A 20,001-nucleotide genomic window follows, 5' to 3' on the forward strand; every position below is an offset into this window, starting at 1 on the left:
ATTAGAGAAATGCAAATTAAAACAACTTTGAGGTACCACTTCAAACCTATCTGATTGGCTAATATGACAGAAAAGGAAAATGATAGATGTTGGAGAAGATGTGGGAAAACTGAGGCCCTAACGTGTTATTGGTAGAGCTGTGAACAGATCCAACCATTCTGGAGAACAATTTGGAACCATGCCCAAAGGGATATAAAACGGTGTATACCCTTTGTTCCAATGATACCACTACTAGGCCTGTATCCCAAAAAGAACATAAAAAAGAGAAAAGGATCTACATGTACAAAAAGTATTCATAGTACTTCTTTTTGTGGTGGCAAAGAATTGTAAATTGAGAGAATGTCTATCAGCTGGGAAATGGTTGAAGAAATTGTGGTATGTAATTATGATGAAACACTATTTTACTATAAGAGATGGTGAGCAGGCAAATTTCAGAAAAACCTAGAAAAATTTACATGAATTGATGCTGAGTGAAGTGAGCAGAACCAGGAGAACATTGCACACAGTAACTGCAAAATTGTGCAATGATTAACTATGATTGACTTAGCTCTTCTCAACACTACAATAATCCAACATAATTCCAAAAGACTCACAATGGAAAATGCTATCCACATGCGAAGAAAGAACTATTTTGAGTTTAAATGCAGATCAAAGAATACTATTTCCACTTTTTTTTGTTTTGATTTGATTTGCTTGGGGAGGTGGGGGTTGTGTGGTTTTCCCCTTTTGTTCTGTTTCTTCTTTTACAACCTGACTAATGTGGAAATATTTTTACATGATTGCACATGTATAACCTATATCAGATTGCTTGTTGTCTTGGGGAGAGGGGATGGAAGGGAGTGGTAGAGAAAGATTTTGGAACTCAAAATCTTATAAAAAATGAATTTTGAAAATTAAAAGTAGCCAACCCCCCCACAAAAAAACAAAGGACAATCAACAACATATTGAGAAGACAGCATGCACATTACTATAGTTATTTAAGAACTTCAAAATGCTTGACATAAAATGTTTCATTTGAACCTCCCAAGAACTCTGTGAAGAGGTAATACTACTACTAAGAGCTAGCATTTATATAGTGCTATTATGTATAAGCACTGTGGTAGACATATTGAATAATTAAGCTAATTGACCATGTCTAAACAGTTAGTAAGTGAGAGGTGAACATTGAACCCAAGTCTGCATGACTCCAAGTCCAGTACACTGTCTACTATGCCTTGCTAGTGCTCTCATCTGTCACCTTTGCACAACTGACTTTGAACTATACTTCTCCATCTACCTCCAGGAAATTTCCACTTTGATATCCAGTCAGTGCTTCATATATAGCTTGCCCCACATTGGGTCTATTATATTTCCTTATAAATCTGTTCTTCTTTCTTCAATTAATAATCATTCTTGATTTCTACAAATTTTAGGGTCAAAATCTCAATTAGGGAGAACGTTTGGATATCTTCTAATTAGACATTGTGAATTAAGTAAAATGAATTTCAGGAGCTACACAAAAATATTCCAAGTGAATTGTAGGTAGTGAGTTCTTTGAGTCTTTTTTTCTAAGGGTGGGAAAGATTCTTTTCATTTCAAATAGAACTGAGACCTCAACAAATTACCCACCTTAATTGGGGGTGGGGGGTCATGTAGTCCGTTCCTCAATGCTTATGGAGTCCTGAATCTAATTCAGAGAAAACAGATGAGACTACCTTTTATATTAAAGTATCTCCAGAAACCATTCCAGAGCCCACGCTGATGACTTTTTCAAGTGTTGCATAATTCTCTCCACTGGTGAATTCATCTTCCTTCTAAAGTCTTCCAAATATGTGACAGGTAGTTCTGAACTTACAAACACTCAGTTTTTATACAATTGGCTGACATTGACTCTGACCTTTTCACATTCCCCACCCCACACCAGATTCCCCCTTACTGTTGCCATAGAAAATACTTGTCATGAGAAGACTAGAGGAAGTGAATGATCTTAGGTATGAACAATTCAGGAGAGCTGATCTGATAATGTTGGACTGAGATGACCTGCTAGTGTGGTTTATTTTTTTTTTACTTTATTTTGGAACATTGCCTGAAATTTCACTAATTAGAAATGAGTTTGTTTTAACAAGTATCTACTTTTTTAAAAAATGCAAATACTTCTTGAAGGGTAAAGAGAATAGAGATGGTTTGCACAAAGGAAATGATACTATTGAATGAATCAGGGGATTGGTTTTTGTTCATGGGGTACTCTTAGGGAGAGGGTTGGGCATAGGTAGTATGCTGATACTCTTTGTGGAGAGGAGAGAAGTGTTAATGGCATTATGATGGCACCTGGTAATGGAAGAGGAAAGGCAGCTAAGTGGTGTAGATGATGGAGCTAGGATTAAGAGTCAGGAAGAGGGTATATATATATATATATATATATATATATATATATATATATATATATATATATATATATACACATATATATATATACATATACATATAAACATTTGATTTTAAAACTTTGAATTCCAAATTCATTCCCTTCCTCCCTTGTCACCCAACCTTACTGGGAAGATAAGCAATTCAGTATAGGTTGTACATGTGTAGCTATTCAAAATGTTAAAATATATATATATATATATATATATATACCATTATATATATACCATTATATATACATACCATTATTAATATTATTTTACATGTAACTGGGAAATAAGATATACAGGCACTGGGGCATAGAGATCCACCGTGCTGTACTGGAAAGTTGGAGGGGGCATGTGAAAAGATATGGGAGAGAGCAGATTAGAGGAGGGGATATCCTGTGGGACCGCTATTTAGGGGCAGTGTGTAGGGGAAAAACAGAGAGAAAATTTGTAACTCAAAATCTTGCGGAAATGAATGATATAAACTAGAAGTTAATAAAGCATTTGATTAAAAAATAAAATAAAGTGAATTATCAAATTAAAAAAGAAGAATCAGGATGAGGGGATCAAATCATAACTCTGGTACTGCTTAGCTGTGTAAGTTCTGGGCCACTTATTTAACTTCTCTCTACCTCAGTTTCTTTATCTGTGAAATGGAGACAACAAGAATGCCTACTTTGCCTTGTTAGTGTGAGGATCAGTTAATTTAACATGTGGTAACATAAGTTAAATGATTTATAAACATTTAAAGCACCACATAAATGCTAGTTATTCTTAAAGAAATAGAAATGGGGTAAAGCTGCCAAAGGCAAATTGCTGACTTAAAATTTGACCTAGACTTGGCTAAAGACCCAGGAAAGAGGTAAGAAAAATTTGTTCTCCTAGTTTACCTCCACCTCCATCTCCTCCTTCTCCTCCTACTACACTATAGGGCACTTTCTCCTCAAGCCTAGACTTTGGGTGAGTCCTATTCATACTGTAGCCCTACTCCATTATGATTAAATGGGGGCTGGGATGGAAACCTAATCATGTGTAGACTTATTACCATGCAAAACGTCCTCCAAGTTACAAACAAACAAATACAAACCAATTTCTCCAATACCACACGTTTGTAAGTTGGGAGTCTCCTGATTTTGTACTTTTTACTTTGTTTTTTATTGACACATTGAGGTTTTAAAACCCAGAAGAGTTATAAGGTCAACTCTTTCAGTTTTTCATTCTACCAAATATGTGGAAAAGGTGAGAAAGTGCTTTGGGGAGTACTGGAATATATTGAGCTCAGGGAAATTTTTTTTTTTCATTTCCCCACCATAGTAGAAACCTGGCTGTTCTCCAGAGAAAAATTTGGCAGCCTCTGGGAACTGTGATAAGTACATCCAGCTCACTTTCCTCATGTTGCCTTTTTAAAATTAGTTCTCTTTGGGGTATGTTTACCTTTTATATATGACTACATTTCAATGGGGCTGGGTGTTTTCCTATATTTATTTGTACTGTTGGGATTCTTTACATATAGCTTTTTTTAGTGGAAGCACTTAGTATAATTGCTTAATATTACTGGAAAGGAAGTTTTAATGGAACCCACTTCTAAGAGTTGGTTTATGCTGTGATTAGAAAGAATAGATGGCAATGTGCCTTATGTTTTAATTAAAAAAAACACAGGATACAAAAAAAAAAGATTTATAAGCTTCCATTTTTCTCTTGCTTTTTGAGGAAAATGAATACATAATTGAATATTAAAATGTCCATAATTACATGGAAAGGAAATTCAGTTACACAAATATCAGACTCACAGTAGTTAGTACTAAGACTCAGTTTCCTTTTTTGTCAAATGAAGGGCTAAATAATTTCAATAGGCTCTTTTAGTTCCAGCATTCCAAGACTCTATGAAAAACAAGTGCTATGGAAAGTGACCACACAATTTCAGAAAGGAACAGTTACAGATTCATAGAATGACTGATTTGAAAAGTACCTTTGAGATCATCTAATCTAACCTCCATACTTTACAGATGTGTAAAGTGAGACCAGAGAGTTTAAATAATTTGCCTAAGGTCACAAGGTGGCTTATGGCAAGCCTGGGAAGAGAACTCAGGCCTCCTGACTGTATTGTACCATACCACTGTGGCAATAACAGTCAGGGTAACCACATTGCATCAGGAAAAATAGATCACCTAGAGCCATAAGCTTTTAAAAAAAACAATCCTTTTACTAAAAACATATTCCAATACTCTTAGGTAAAATCAGCTTTCAAGGCAGTCTGAAAGTAGTCCAGGGATTAAAACCAAGTAAAAAGTGCTAATAAGAAGGTTAAAAAGCAAGCTAGGTAGCACAGTGAATGTAGCACTGGCCCTGGAGTCAATCGGACCTGAGTTCAAATGTGACCTTAGACACTTAACACTTACTAGCTGTATGACCTTGGGCAAGTCACTTTATCCCAATTGCCCTGCCTTCTTCCCTCCAAAAAAAAAATTAGCAGTGGGTTGCTGGGATCTCAGGAGTTCCCCATCAAAGGATAAAAAACAACTTTTATATTCCTCTTATCTAAAGGCCCTAGAGATTGGTCTCAGTCAATCTGTTTGGGAGTAAAGTTAGCTCCAACTGCCCTAGGTCACACTACTTCCTACCTTTCTTCCTTTCAACAGTCCTTGATAATATTGTGGGAATGTAAGGGGTTAATTCACACCTTCCCAGTTCCACAGATGTCCTAACCCACAACAGGGATGCTGTGAGTAACAATACCAGAAAATCCCACAATCCCCAGGGATTATTCCTTACAACCTGAGGGGAGAAATAGATGGGACTCAATTTGAGAATGCTAGTGGGATTAACCAAACAACCTCATCATTTCGCAGGTGAGAAACTGAGACCCAGAGAGACTGACTTGCCCAAATTCACACAAGTAGTAAATTTAAATACCAGGATTTGAAATCAGGTTCTCTTATACCAAATAAAGAGGATCCACTCGCCATCCGTCATATGTAGCTTTTTTGAATTCCTCTCATTCATGGTTTGTATGGTTCAATACTATTTTATTGCATACATATACCATTTTTATTGAACCATTCTCCAATTGATGTGAACCATTTTTAGCATGGGTAGCCAGGCAGCACAGGGGATAGATTGCAGGGTCTGGAGTAAAGAAGACATGAGTTCAAACCCAGCCTCAGACATTTATAAGCTGTATGACCCTATTATTAAATATTAACCATATTTGTCGTTTCCTCATCTGCAAAATGAGCTGGAGAAAGAAATGGTAACCATTGTAGTATATTTGCCAAAAAAAAAAACCCAAAGGGGTCACAAAGAGTCAGACACAAGTAAATGTTTTTTTCATATTTTGGTAACATTTTGAAAGTGCTGCTATAGTCATTACTCTTGATAGATACAGATATAGATGATAGATAGATAGATAGATAGATAGATAGATAGATAGATAGATAGATAGATAGATAGATAGATAGATGGAGACAGATAGATAGAGACAGATAGAGATAGAGATAGATGTGTGTGAATATGTAAATCAAAATTTCCAGAAAATTACTGACTCCTGAAAAATCTTGATAGTGTAGGAATGACCTCTGAATGGTAGTTATCCCCATCCATTTATACAAATATTTATAAAGCATCTATGGGTATAAGAGTGGACAGAGGACCAATTTTGTAGTCAGGAAGACTTAGATTCAAGTCCTACTTTGTGGCCTACATGTACGACCATACACAAATTGCTCAACCTCTAGGTGTCCTAGACAACTCACTAAATTTCAGAGGAGTATAAAATATATGTCAGTAGAGGTAGAGTGAGTTTCTATTCTAGAAGCCCAGTGGTTAAATCAGACCCAAACAAGACAGACAAATAGAAACCTAAGTGTAAGCATGAGGAATGGCCTATTGCAGGCCATGGCTGACAGTTTGACCACTAATTGACATTCCTCTTTATCAGGTGGTTCCAATGGATCAGATACTGGTCTAGTCAAGGAATGCAAAGCTATCCTGATCACAATCAGTCTAGCAAATTTCCACTAATCCATGCACACAAGGTTAGCAAACTTTCTTAGGGCAATGTTTTCTGATTGATGGGGGAGGGAGAGACTTCGAAGTCTGGGGCATCTCATGATTGAGCCCTCTTAAATTCCCACTCCCACTCAATCTCTGTCAATTTACCCAACAGCAACAATCAAATATGAGGGCAGAGACCCAGAGCTCTAGGCTCTCAATATGGGTATGTCGCCCCAGAGGTCTATTCCACCTCCACCTGAAGGACAGGGGAAGTCACACACTTATACACTTGTGAGTAACAAACTTGTCATTGTTTCAATTCTTTACAATTCCATTCAAGTCCCTTCTCTGTACGCCACTTGTGATCTCCTTACAGTAAGGCACTTTGCTACACCCTCTAAATAGGGGATAGGATAAGATTAGACACGCTCCTTTTCTACAAAGTCTTTACAATCAAATTGAGGAGTTAAGACATAAATACAAGGAAAGTAAACGAGCAAAATGAAGCAGTGTGGTAAGCAGTATATAATAATATACTATATAATATATAATAATAACATAATCAGAGACATTTGGGGAAAAAAAGACAAGATCTCATTTAGGGTAGTCAGAAAGGCCCACCAAGTATCAAGGAATAAACATTTTAAGATTTTTAATACTTAACACCTCAATGCCTCTCCTGTCTAATTGGAGAATTGGAAGGGGGAGTAATAAACTCCTCCCTATGCTTTCCCTTAAAAAGGGCCCTGAATTTTCCAGGACTCTATTTTCTATCTGTATCTTCACTTGGTTTGAACTCCGTGAACATCATACTCCTTTGCTGGGTACTCCCTAGTGACCTTCTCCCCCCATTTTCAGCTTCCTGTTGTGCAATCTTCCCCCATTAGATTGCAAGCTCCTAGAAGGAAGGATTGTCTTTCTTTTACTTATTTGTGTCCTGGGAACTTAGCACAGTGCCTGGTACATAGTAGGTGCTTAATAAATTGTTGTTGATCTGAAAAAAATGAAGAGAAAGGCCCACGAAGGAAGTGGGTCTAAGCTGAGTCGTTCTTGAAAGGCTATAGAACATGAGTAGGAAGGAATCTGTGTATGTGTGGATAAGGAAAAGGGCAGAGATGAGGGTCAAAGCATTCAGGTGGCAAGGTAATGATTGTCTTGGGATGGGGAAGGGGAACAGGGCTGTAAGTAACCTAGCCTTACTGTTCCTGCTGAGGAACAGTATAAGACAAATTTGTAAGAGAAGATTGGAGCCACATCATCTTAAGAAAAGTCTATGTAAGTCTAAAAGATACCAGAAGACCTTGGAATTGGAAGACCTTATGAATATCAGGCAATAAACCTAAAATAAATTCTTTCTATACCTTTTATTTCCTCTTACTTGGTAAAATTATAGCTTTATATTTATTTTCAGTGGAATCCTGTGTCTTTGAGGGAACTCTGAGTGACTTTGCTGAAAACAGATGTTCATGCTCTCTTATTTTAAGAGACAGTTTGGAGAGGAGACAGTGCTATGGCAAAGGTGGGTGGGCCCGATAAGAATTTTGTAAGTTAAATAGCATTTTTGAAGAACTAATGATTTGGGGAAAGCCATTTTTTGCAAGGCGGATAAGAATAATTTTGAAAAATAAATTTGCTTTGCAAATGTTTAATCCTACCAAGTTTTGGACATCCAAAATGATATTCAACATGAAATTCATTTCAAAGAGTATCGTTTATAACTTTCAGTTGTCCCTTTCCCCTAGTTTCCACAGTTTATCACTCAGAACCCACCACCAGCTGGAATTACTGGATACTGTAGTTGGCAGGGCTTTTTTCTTTCTTTCTGGCATTTCTGTTTGATGTCTTATGGTGGTTCCATGTCAATTTATTCCTCTCCAAACCAACAATTTATGACAATTCTAACCAAAAGAGCTGATTATTGCAAAAAAAAAATGACTAGCAATTTTACAGTGATATTTGACTTTGGTTCTTGAATATATTGCTTTCAGTAGAAATGGGGGGAGGAAGGGAATTGCAATTTTCTTTTCTGAATTTGTGCTCAAGTACAAATGCTCCATTGAATTTAGCCTTCATTCCTTGATCAGGTTCATGTTCTCAGATAAAGAAAACTTTTTTTTTAGCTAATCTGTATCATCACACTTGGATTGTCTGGCATTAGGCACCATCCTAATTTGGTTCCAAGGCAAGTTTCTATAATTTTGGTCCAGAAATTAAAATGCATTAATTGATTTACAAGTAGGACTTCTTTTAGGTCTAAGAAGAGAAATGATTTCATGGAAACAGAAGTCAACAGATCTTATTCTATCACCAATTTGCTCCATAACTTTGGAGAAGGCATTTAAAGGGTCAGTCTCTTTTTTCAGCTATAAGATATAAATAGCAATGTCCACCTATCTGACCATGGTGTTGCAAAGACAAATGAAATCTTTTTAAAAAAATTATATAGGGGTGGCTAGGTGGCGCAGTGAATAGAGCACTGGCCCTAGAGTCAGGATGACCTAAGTTCAAATCTGGCCTCAGACACTTACCACAAAAATCTAGCCATGAGACCTTGGGCAAGTCACTTAACCCCAACTGCCCTCCAAAAAACAAAAAAATAAAAAATTATATAAAATATCACCTCGACCAAAAATGAAGATGAGTTTAAGTTTAAAATAGGACTACTTATAAATATGTAACTATATATAAACATATAACTACTTTATATATATATATATATATATATACACCACATATATACTATGTATAAATATATGACTACTTTAAAATATAATTACTTATGGAAAGTCACTTAAACTCTCTAGGCCTCAGTTTCCTTATCTGTAAAATGAATAGGTTGGAAGAGATGACCTCTGAAGTCCTTCTCAATTCTAGATGTATAGTCCTAAAATATAATTTGTGTTCCTCTAATGAAAAGATCTCTAAATATTCAAAAATTTTAAATGTTATTAATGAGATGAACTAAATCTACAACTCAGTTAAAGTTGATGACTTTCCACAAACTTAAGAAGGCTCTAATGTGGTACATTCTGCATGTTTTTCTTGCACATGGTTTTGTGTTTGAGCTTTGAATGAACCAAAAAACTCAAAGTAAATCTAAAATGAAAACACTGCATGCACATAGTTTCATTATGTATCCTTCTGAAATCACTTAAGTTTCTCGTGGTTTCCACTAAGGTTCCTGTCTCTGTATGTAAATGACTTATATGTTCTTCCTCTTGCCCACATGTCTCCTTGGAGGTCTGGCCATCTTCTCACACTGACATATAGACCAATTTCGCTTTCAGCATAGAATGATGTTTGAATTTTGAGAAATTTGGGCTCCATTCGTGGATCGAGAATAAGCAATGTGGTTTTGGAACCATCGACGTCTGAAGAACGATAGTGGCTTGGGTTTTCATTTCATTACAATAATACCGTGGAATGTTTAGCATATGTGTATGTTGTCTTTAGAATCTCACCTGAAATGTTGTTGCTTAAGATTTAAAACTAGAAGAGAACTTCGAAATCATCTGGTTCAATGTCCTAAATTTACAGATTAGTCAGTCAACTGTCAATCATAAATATTATTTCTTAAGTGCTTAGTATATGCTAACTACTGTGCTAAGCACTGGGAATACAAACACAAGATAGAAAGACTAGTCCCTGCATCAAAGAGTTTATATTTTAATGGGGAAAGACAAAAGCACATAGAGAGGAAGCTGAAAAAGTGTCAGGGTGGAGGATGGAAAGAGGGGGTGAGATAGAACGCATCCATGCTTGGCCTGAATCTTTAAATGGAGGCTCTGAATGGAGTGTTCAACCAGAGGAAGAGGACTTCCAATGTGTGAATTCTAAGACTGCCTGGAGGTTTCAGGATGAAGGCCTAGGGCATGATAAAGGAAGATCTGAGGAAAGTCTGGAGAAGAAATGAGAGGAATAAGACCCAGAAACGTGAAAACTTTGTTGAAATTCACAAAAGTGCTAACAGAGGAAGAATGAAAACCCATCTACTTATTTCATATCTCTTAACTTTAAATCCAGTTTTCTTTCTGTTTTACCATAGGTACATCTTACTAAAAATGCATGTATCATCTTAAGAAACTAGGCAAAAGAAGGTATTAGTCTATTGCCCCCACAATGAAAAGTTTAAAAGCCCAAGGAAAATTTGGCAGTTTTACTCCCTTTAGGCATGTCAAATTCCAAATTGCATGTGGATCTATATGTTTTTGTGTGTTCATGTATGCACAAATGTATACATATATTTATGTATGTATTCATGCATGTATATATATATACATTTGTATATATTCATATCTATACAAATCCATATCAATATCCATTTCTATACATATATGCACATGTGAGATAGTGGGTAGAGAGAAAACTTCAAGAAATTAGGCACATTGGGATTCAAATTCCAGCTCGGACACATGCTCATTATACGTTCCTGGGCAAATCACTTAATCTCTGGATGTCATTTATAACTCTCTAAAATAGGAAGTTGGCATAAAAGTTATTTATCTTCATCAATGAAGGGCGCTTACTCACTGGGGATCACTATACTCAGATGAAATCACATATCCAGGCACTATATATATGGCTATTACAGCATATTTCATCTGTGTATGTATGTGTCTTAACATACATATACATATGTGTGTATGCATTTCTTGGTGCCTAACCAATCTTTCTGAAACTCAAAGGTGAATCTGCTTGGGACTTTTCATGAGAAGCCTAAGCAAAAATCAATGAGCCAGTACGAACTGGTAGGAGAAATGGAGATTCTAAAAACAACAACAAAAAAAAACCCTAGGAATACATTGTAAAGCTTCCTGGAAGAGGAACTAGATTTTGAACAAAGGATAGGTACTAGGTAAGTGGAACTGGGTGCTAAGAGAATGTTTCCAAGAGAGAAAGAAAACTATAGGAAGAAAAACATGTAGATGGGATGAATCACAGGACATGATTTGGGAATGACAAATAGGCCTATTTTTCTGAAGCATAGGATATTCTAAGGGAACAATATGGAAGATAAAGTTGATATTTCTCGATGAAGCCGAATCATGAATGTCCTTGAAAGATAGCTAAAGGTGCTTCAGTTCTCATTGCATAAAAGATGCCTGGGGCTCTGGAAGAACATTCTCTGTTGATTCAATCCCAGCATACATTCTGTGACTGTACAACATGGATAGCATATATTATGTTAACCATGAGTTGAACAGGAATCTCTTTGACTAGCTGTGAAGTTGGAACTGAGATGCCTTCAAAGGACACTGGCCAGCAAAAGTGAGACACTGGCTTTGGTCTGACTGTTTTTCTGCCTGGCTGTTTTCTGGTGAGAAAGACAATGCTGTAAGGGAAACACCCGAGGACCTTCCCTATCCAAAGCTGACATGTGGCCTGTGAATATGGGCCCCTGTCCTTGGCCTCTTTTTTGTTTGTTCTGTCTGGCTCTTAGGTGAAGGAGTATTGGAAACAGCTATGACCTTGTAAGCTTGGAAAGATCAGAGTGATCAGCCCCTGAACCATGAGAAGCTAGGAACACAGATTCTGGGGTAGGCTTGTAGTTAGTCATCAAGGCTCTGAGAAGTGACCTAAAAGACCCCCAAAGAGCAACAAGGCCCTGACTCGGGATCACCAGTCACTGAGACACAAACTCCATTTCTCCAATACCTATGATACATGCGGAAGTGAACTTGATGGTATCATTGTTATGTCTGAGTATACACTCCCTAACACCGTAAGTGGTATGGGGTGAAATAAATATTCCTTAATGAAATCCAATCAATATTATTTGATTAACTGGATTTAGATACCAATTGCTAGTGGTAAAAGTAGGGAGGATACACTGAAATGGGTATTAAAATGGAAAGCATTAGAGAAAGATGCCCTCAGATACCCCCTTGAAAATGGTAGGGAGAGGAAGAGAGATGTAGTTGGCATTTCTTTGGAAGTGTGAATTCAGAGTATTGCTCCATTTATAAAATGCAGTACTTTGTGATGAATTATTCCAATAGATGTTTGTGTTTTAAAATTTTATAGTTACCTTTTGTTTCTGCTCTGCAGTGATTTTCTCTTAAACTTCCCCTTACCCCCCACTGAAATCTCATTTGTGAAAACAAAGGCAAAACCTTTAAGCAAAGCCATTCCATACAGCAACTGCATCTATCTGGGCATTTATCCCACATTCCACAGCTATAGTTTCCCACCTCTCTCCTGGGAGGAGGGAAGTGTGCTTCAATTTTAATTTTCTAGGACTGAGACCATTATAGTACATTAAAGTTCAAATGCCTTTTCATGTCAACAAATAGATTTTTATTGGGGGTATATGGAGAGGAGCTGGCAATGAGTCTGGATAAAATTTAACATATGAATTAAGTAAAATAATAAAGTGACAAAAAATAAAATAAACATGGGACAAAAAACTAGATGAGCACTGTGATTCTTTCAGGAGTATGTTCCCAGGATCAGACAATTTTCTGATTGCTTTTTTCCATGACTCTGATGAGACTCAGATGGGCATTGATGTTCATATCCCTGGATTTGGTAAGTAAAAGGGGATTGCTGCGACTGGCTTCTCTCCTCCCTCCCCCACTGCCCTTGTTGAAACTGTCTGGGAAGACAAAAGTATACAGACAGAGAATTCAACATCTTGGCTTTTCCACTCAAGTACACAGCAGTGCCAGAAACCACTTTATTTAATGTAGGCAGTGAGGTTCCACCCACAGCTTCCATCCCGTCTAAATGTTCTGATCCAGTCGGTTCATGAATAATCTTTTCCTGTGGCCTGCTGCCAGTTGCTTGATTATTACATTTTCCTCTGTAACTTTGAACTTGAATTACTCTTCTCTACGCTGTGTGAAAGTGTCTCAGAAGTTCTTCTGAAAAGATGTTAACTCCTTCTGCACATCTTTTGTCTCTACCCACAAAGGGATGTAGGATGAGAGTCTTCTACTACTACTACTATTACCACTGCTGCTGCTGCTGCTGCTATTGCTACTACCACTACTACTATTACTACTACTAACTACTACTACTACTACTACATAGAATAATTCATTAGAAACAGAGAAGTGGAATTGAATCTATACACCTTCTTGGCACAAGATAGGGAACTGCAGGGAAGATGCATTTTATTCCTTTCCCCCTACACTTCATCCTGACCTACCATAACCATTTCCTGTAGAAAGGAAAACTGACAGAAACTCATTCTGGCATTCATTAATGTAGCCAGGGACTTGGCAGCTACATGAGGTAGTACCTCTAACCCAAGGCTGGTTTCTTCCATATTGACTTTTAGGGTGCTTTTTTCACAATGATTCTCTACTATTTAGTGCTTGGATGGAAGGAACCATTTTACTTCCTGTGTACCCTTTCAGATAGAATAGAATGAGAAAAAAATAGTTAATATCCATAGCTATTAAAACCAAATTGCTCGAACAGACTTTCCAAGGAAGCAAATGTCTAATGAGGAATATTAGGATAGTCTTCAGGGACTTTAGAAGTTAGGAAAAATCATCAAGTTAAGTGAAAGCAGATGAACTTTTAAGAAACCTCCATAGAAAAGTGTATTATAAAATAAGCATAACCTCTTACACTACCTACACTGATAGATTCTTTTCATAATGGGGAAATTCTAAGTTTTGAAACCCACCTATATTAGGAAAGTAGATATTTGGACTCTGAACATTTAGAAGATATACATATTATTTTCTATATTTTTATGCTCAGATAAGCAGTGATCACTTAGTCTGTGTCTCCTGTTATGAAACCTCAGTTCACCAGATTGGAGATATTGTCTAACTTGGAAGCCAGATTTTAAAGTAAGTATTCCCAGTCTGGCAAAATACATTTATATTAAAAATGAACTATTTTTTCTTCATAGAATTGTTAACTCATCACCTCATTATATTAATTCCTAATGGCATACAACATATCTAGCTCCTGGATAAATTCTTCCAGCTCATTGGAGCATAGGCACCATATGAGCTTACTATGAGGCTGGTCAAAGCCTCTTGTACCCTGTCACAGAAGAGATTTTATACCAAGAAACTAGAACTAGAGTGACCAAAGATGTGAATATGTCAATAAAAATTATATATATATATATACACACATAAACATGTTCTATATATGTATATATAATATTTTCCCTATGGCCTAAGCTCACATAATATCTCAAAAATATATATAGTATGTCCAAAATAAATTCGGAAGATTTTACTACATGAAAATTTTAACAGACATGCATAATACCTTTCCTTTCCTGTAGAAAGCATGTACTAACCAAGTTATGACTCTCAATTAATTTCTCCAGCACACCAAAAGCTCTCTGATCTCGTCAATGTCAGCATTACTTCCTACAAAGAAGCTCCAGTCTCTCTATGTCTGCCAATAGAGTGAAAACCTGGTCCATGTTCTCCCATGAATTACCCATAAGAAGGCCATCTTTTTTTTTTTCATTACATTGCATGGGTGTCAATGGAGCACATGGGCTATCCACTGGTTTGTTGTCCCTTGATTTTGTTACATAGAAACTTTTTTATTTCAATTTAGACTTTTCTCTGATAATCTCATGACAAGTAACTTCCCCTTTGTAAAAATCATAGATTTAAATTAGTGTTAGAATTCTAGTGCATTGTCCATCAAAGCAAAGTAGAAAGTAGTAGTCTTTGGAAAATTCTGAAAAGGTCCATGTTGCCAAAACTTGATGCTCAGTCATTTAGTTTTGTCTGATTCTTTGTTACCCCTTGGACCATAGCCCAGCAATACTGTCCATGAATTTTTTTTGCAAAGATACTGGAGTGGTTTGTCATTTCCTTCTTCAATGGATTAAGGCAGACAGAGGTTTAGTGACTCGCCAAGGGTCACTAGTAAGTATCTGAGGCCAGATTTGATTTCGGGTCTTCCTGACTCCAGACTCAGCATTCTATTCATTGAACCATCTAGCTGAACAGCAATGTTTTAATAGCTGTTTAGGGGTGGCAATACCAGTACTTCTCAGTGGCCAAAGGTCTTTAGTATCTTTATGGCTCTTAAGTCTATAATTATGTGATTTCACAACCAATGCTTTTTTATCTTCCTTGTTTATAGACAACACCTCAATGATCAATATTCTGAAAGGCATCATGGTATAATATGGGATCATAGAGTGCTGCACTTAGAGTTAGGAAGATCTGAGTTCAAATCCAGCTTTCTGATTCTTGTTACAGTGTGGTCCTGGGTAAGTGTGACTTAATCTCTCTAACCTCAGTTCTCTCATCTATAAAGTGAGTAGATTGAATTGGATAACCTTGAAGGTCCTTTTCAAATCTAGATCTATGATCCCATGAGCTAGTCAATCATGCTTAGGGTTCAACAACTAGATGCTCTCAGCTTCATCTGCCAAGACCACTTCTTTCTGGATCATAACCATTATTAGTCAAGTCAATGATAGAACACAGATTATTACATTTTGCCTCTTACTGCTCTACACCTCTATATAGTGCTTTCAGCTTAATAAAACATGATGCTACTACTACCACCATTACCACCAAAGCGACTACCACCACGACCTCCTCTACTGCCACCAGTACCAATACCACTACTACTACCATCACTACTAATACTACTACTTCTATTACTACCACCACCACTATCACTAGTCCTATTTTTTTTACTATTTTTTTACTATTACTGCTACTACTATCACTACTACTACCATCATTTCTACTACTACAACTACCATTACTACCACTTCTATTATAATCACTAATACTACTACTACTATTATCACCACTAGTGCTACTATTATTACCATCACTACCATTACCGCTACAACTTCTATCAGTACTACCACCACCACTATTATTACTTCTACTATCATTACCACCACAACTATTACTACTTATATTACTGCTGCTACTACCTCATTACTAACCACTATCACCTCAAACTTGTTAGTTAAGCAATGTATTACTTTTGTAATAAGTATTCAAATGAGTCATCACCAGGACTGAGTCTCAAAATAGCCATCTCTCTGTAGTTTGTGAAAATGAACAATTTACCAGTTTCTAGCAGTGCCTAATTTAGAAGTGTGGTTTTTTTTTTGCTGCTGTCACTTTAAATATTGTCAATTGTTTCCCTGTTTTCTGGTTAATATATTTCTTGGGAGTTCGATGAAGTGGCAACGTATATCATGACATTTCATGGAGACCACTCTGTCTTTAGGGTGATATCAGAACTTCTGGGCCTTTTGATAAATTGAGATGTTGTAACATATTTCAAGTCAAGTCAATATTTGGTAAGTACCCTCTAGATATTAGCTATGTACTAGATATTATACTAATGTACTAGATATTATATGTGCTAGATATGATACTCATCTCTGTGGATATAAAAAAAGCTAAAACAATTCCTGCCCTAAAGGAGCACACCAAACAACTAATTAATATGTGTGTATATATACACATTAAACACACTCCCATGCCTTTATACACACATGCATGTATATATAATCTTAGAGATAAGGCATTAGCATTCAGGGTGATTGGTCAAGGCTTCTTACAAAGATTAAGATTTTAGCTGGGACTTGAGGAAAGCCCAGTGAGCGAGGAAAACAGATAAAGAGGGAGAGAATTCCATGCATGCAGGGTAACCAATAAAAATGTCCAGAGTAAGAAGATAAAATATTTGTGCGAGGGACTACAAGGAGACCAAAACCATTTGACTGAAGAGAACCTGGGAGGGGTAAGGTGTAAAAAGATTGGAAAGATAAGAAAGGTCAGTGTTATGAAAGGCTTTAAAAGACAGAAGATTTTATATTTTGAGCGTAGAGGGAGTAGGGAGCCACTAGAGTTGATTGAATAGTACAGTGACCTGGTCAGACCTGAGCTTTAGGAAGGTCAGTTTGACAGATGAGTGGAAATGTACTGGAGTGAGGAAAGACTTGAGGCCAGGAGACCAACCAGCAGGCTATTGTAATAGGTGTTCAGGGATGAGGGCCTGCATCAGGGTGGTGGTAGCATCAGAAGAGAGAAGGGTGTGAGTACCAGTGATGCCAATAAGGTAGAAATTATAGCTCTTGGCATTAAATTGGATATGGGGGTGGGGTGAGAGAGAGTTGAGGATGAAGTTGGGTGCCTGGGAGAATGGCGGGGCACTGGAAAGTAATAAGAAAAGTTAGGGAAATGACTGGGGGAAAAAGATAATTAGTTCCATTTTGGATATTTCAGAACTCATATGCCACTGGTTGTTTTGCATATTTTAATGAGGAATTTACAACATGAAATAAGTAGATACTGATATAAATACACACATATACTTACATACATGCATATTACAGCCATTAAGTGGAGCTTGGGTAAAGACCTATTGTAGTCTAATCTATGAGCTTCATAGTGAACTGGTTTTAAGGTTTTGTGGAAGGAAGGAAGGGTGGAAGGAAGGAAGGGTAGAAGGAAGGAAGGAAGGAAGGAAGGAAGGAAGGAAGGAAGGAAGGAAGGAAGGAAGGAAGGAAGGAAGGAAGGAAGGAAGGAAGGACGGATCTAGTCAGTACACCCCAAATTAAGTTTAACTTCCTTTGGAGAGCAGAGGGAGAAGGAGACGATGGCTGAGTTGCCCAATTATCTGGGTCTTGATTCAGGCAGCTCAGTCTACTCACAGGTTGTTTTTGTCTTTCATTTTTGAAGAGGACTGTGGCATTAGGGAAATGATGTTGTGTATATGTGTATTATGTGTATATGCATGCATACATACATACAAATGAATTGCCCAAGAATTAAACCTATTGGTATTCATTATACCTTTTTTGGATTTTTCCAATGTATGAAAAATATTTTTTATGTTTCTAATTGTTTCGGTGTATCAATATCTACCATCCAAAACTAAGCTAAAAATTTGAGTTAATTTACTTTAAGAAAATGCTATGAAATCAGAAAAAAATATTTTTTCAAAACTATTACTAAACTATGGAATGATCAATAGAAATTTATTTTAATGAATAATGAATTCAATGAATTATTTCCTGCCATATCTAGTGGTTCAAAATATTCAGATTTTCTAATCATTCAGAAGAGGAGTTTTACACATCAAAAACTCTACATGATTAAATAAATACATAAAAGTGAATTCAGTGCTAGAAGAGATCTCAGAGATCGACTACCTATTTCCTCATTTTACAGATAAAGAAATTGAGACCCATAAAATTGTAATAGCTTGTCATAGATCACACAGGGTACAAAGTTCCAAGGTCAGAAGTTGAACTCAGGTCTTTGACTTCAAATCTAGTTTTCTTTCCATTATACCGTACTATTTGTGGGGCTTTTTGCGACAATTTTTAAGTTATATTTCTCACTGTTATGACCTAGACCTGGGGGAGAATTTGACATTAAAAAAATGAATTCTCTTGAATGTATGAATTAGATTAGAGTCTATAGTCACTTGGCCTATTTATCCAGAAGTTTAAAGTGGTATGTATAAAAACACACTTTTTTATACTTATATACTATGTGTACCTAGTTTTATAAATAATTAATTCCTCTAGATTTATATTGAGATACAATTATTTGATACTGGAGTTATATTGCTTATTTATTATGATTATAATTATATTCAAATCTTTGGTATGATTCAGACTGTTTGCAATACTATGGTTTTAGCTAGCCTTCCTTAGATACCAGAAGGAAGATTTATAAAAGCCTGGGGAAAGTTCAAAGTTCTAAAAAATGCCATAATTTTAAAAATCAAATTTTAGCATCAATAATATACAATAATATATGTGTTTGTATAAAATGTCTAGATTGGGTGGCAAGGCGTGGGTGGGTGGTTAAAAACACTGTTGAGAGGAGGAAAAGTGGGAGATTTACTTCATTATTTTCTTTGCTTTTGTTTTGTTGACGCCATAGGCACAATTCTACTTAAGCAGCCCTTACATTAATTGAATTATTCATTTATTCATTCAATAACTATTTAATAAGACTATTATGTAGTGATTACTGCACTCAGTGTTGGAAGGAATACAAAGGTTATTAAGTTGGAGTGCTCTTAGGTTTCCAATCTAGTGTAACACAAGCATGCTCAACTAAAGATACACTGAAGTAAAGCCAAGGTCCATTTGAGGGAAGATACTCTAACTCATTATTGCAGAAGACCAAGAATTTGGGAGATGTAGTGGATAGAGTATTAGATCTAGAGTCAATAGGACCACAGTTCAAATTTGACTTCAGACACTTATTAGCTGTGAGACCCTGGGCAAGTCACTTAACCCTTTTTGCCTCAGTTCCTCTCAGTAAAATGAACTGCAGAAAGAAATAGCAAACCACTCCAGTATTTTTGCCAAGAAAACCCCAAAGGGGGTCATGAAGAGTCAGATGTTATTAAACAACAACACATTGCACAATTACTAAAGGACAAAGGTAACTCTTTTTACAATTTCCCAAGGAGACCCAGCAAAAACACTTATACCACCACTTTGTTTTAAATATGCATATCAGTAAAAAATCAATGTATTAAAAGCACAGAAGAGCACATAGTCAAATGAAAATGTGATCTCATTGATAAAGACATTCCCTTAAAAGCCAAAACAAAGACATCACTTTTCTCCTTCTACCTCATGTGTGATTTCTTCAGAGGTGTGTGAGAAAGTCACACACTAATT

This window comes from Petaurus breviceps, unplaced genomic scaffold (assembly GCF_028583685.1).
Source record: "Petaurus breviceps papuanus isolate PSGF00001 unplaced genomic scaffold, PetGlider_PUasm1.0 90638, whole genome shotgun sequence".
In the NCBI taxonomy this organism is placed as follows: Eukaryota; Metazoa; Chordata; class Mammalia; order Diprotodontia; family Petauridae; genus Petaurus; species Petaurus breviceps.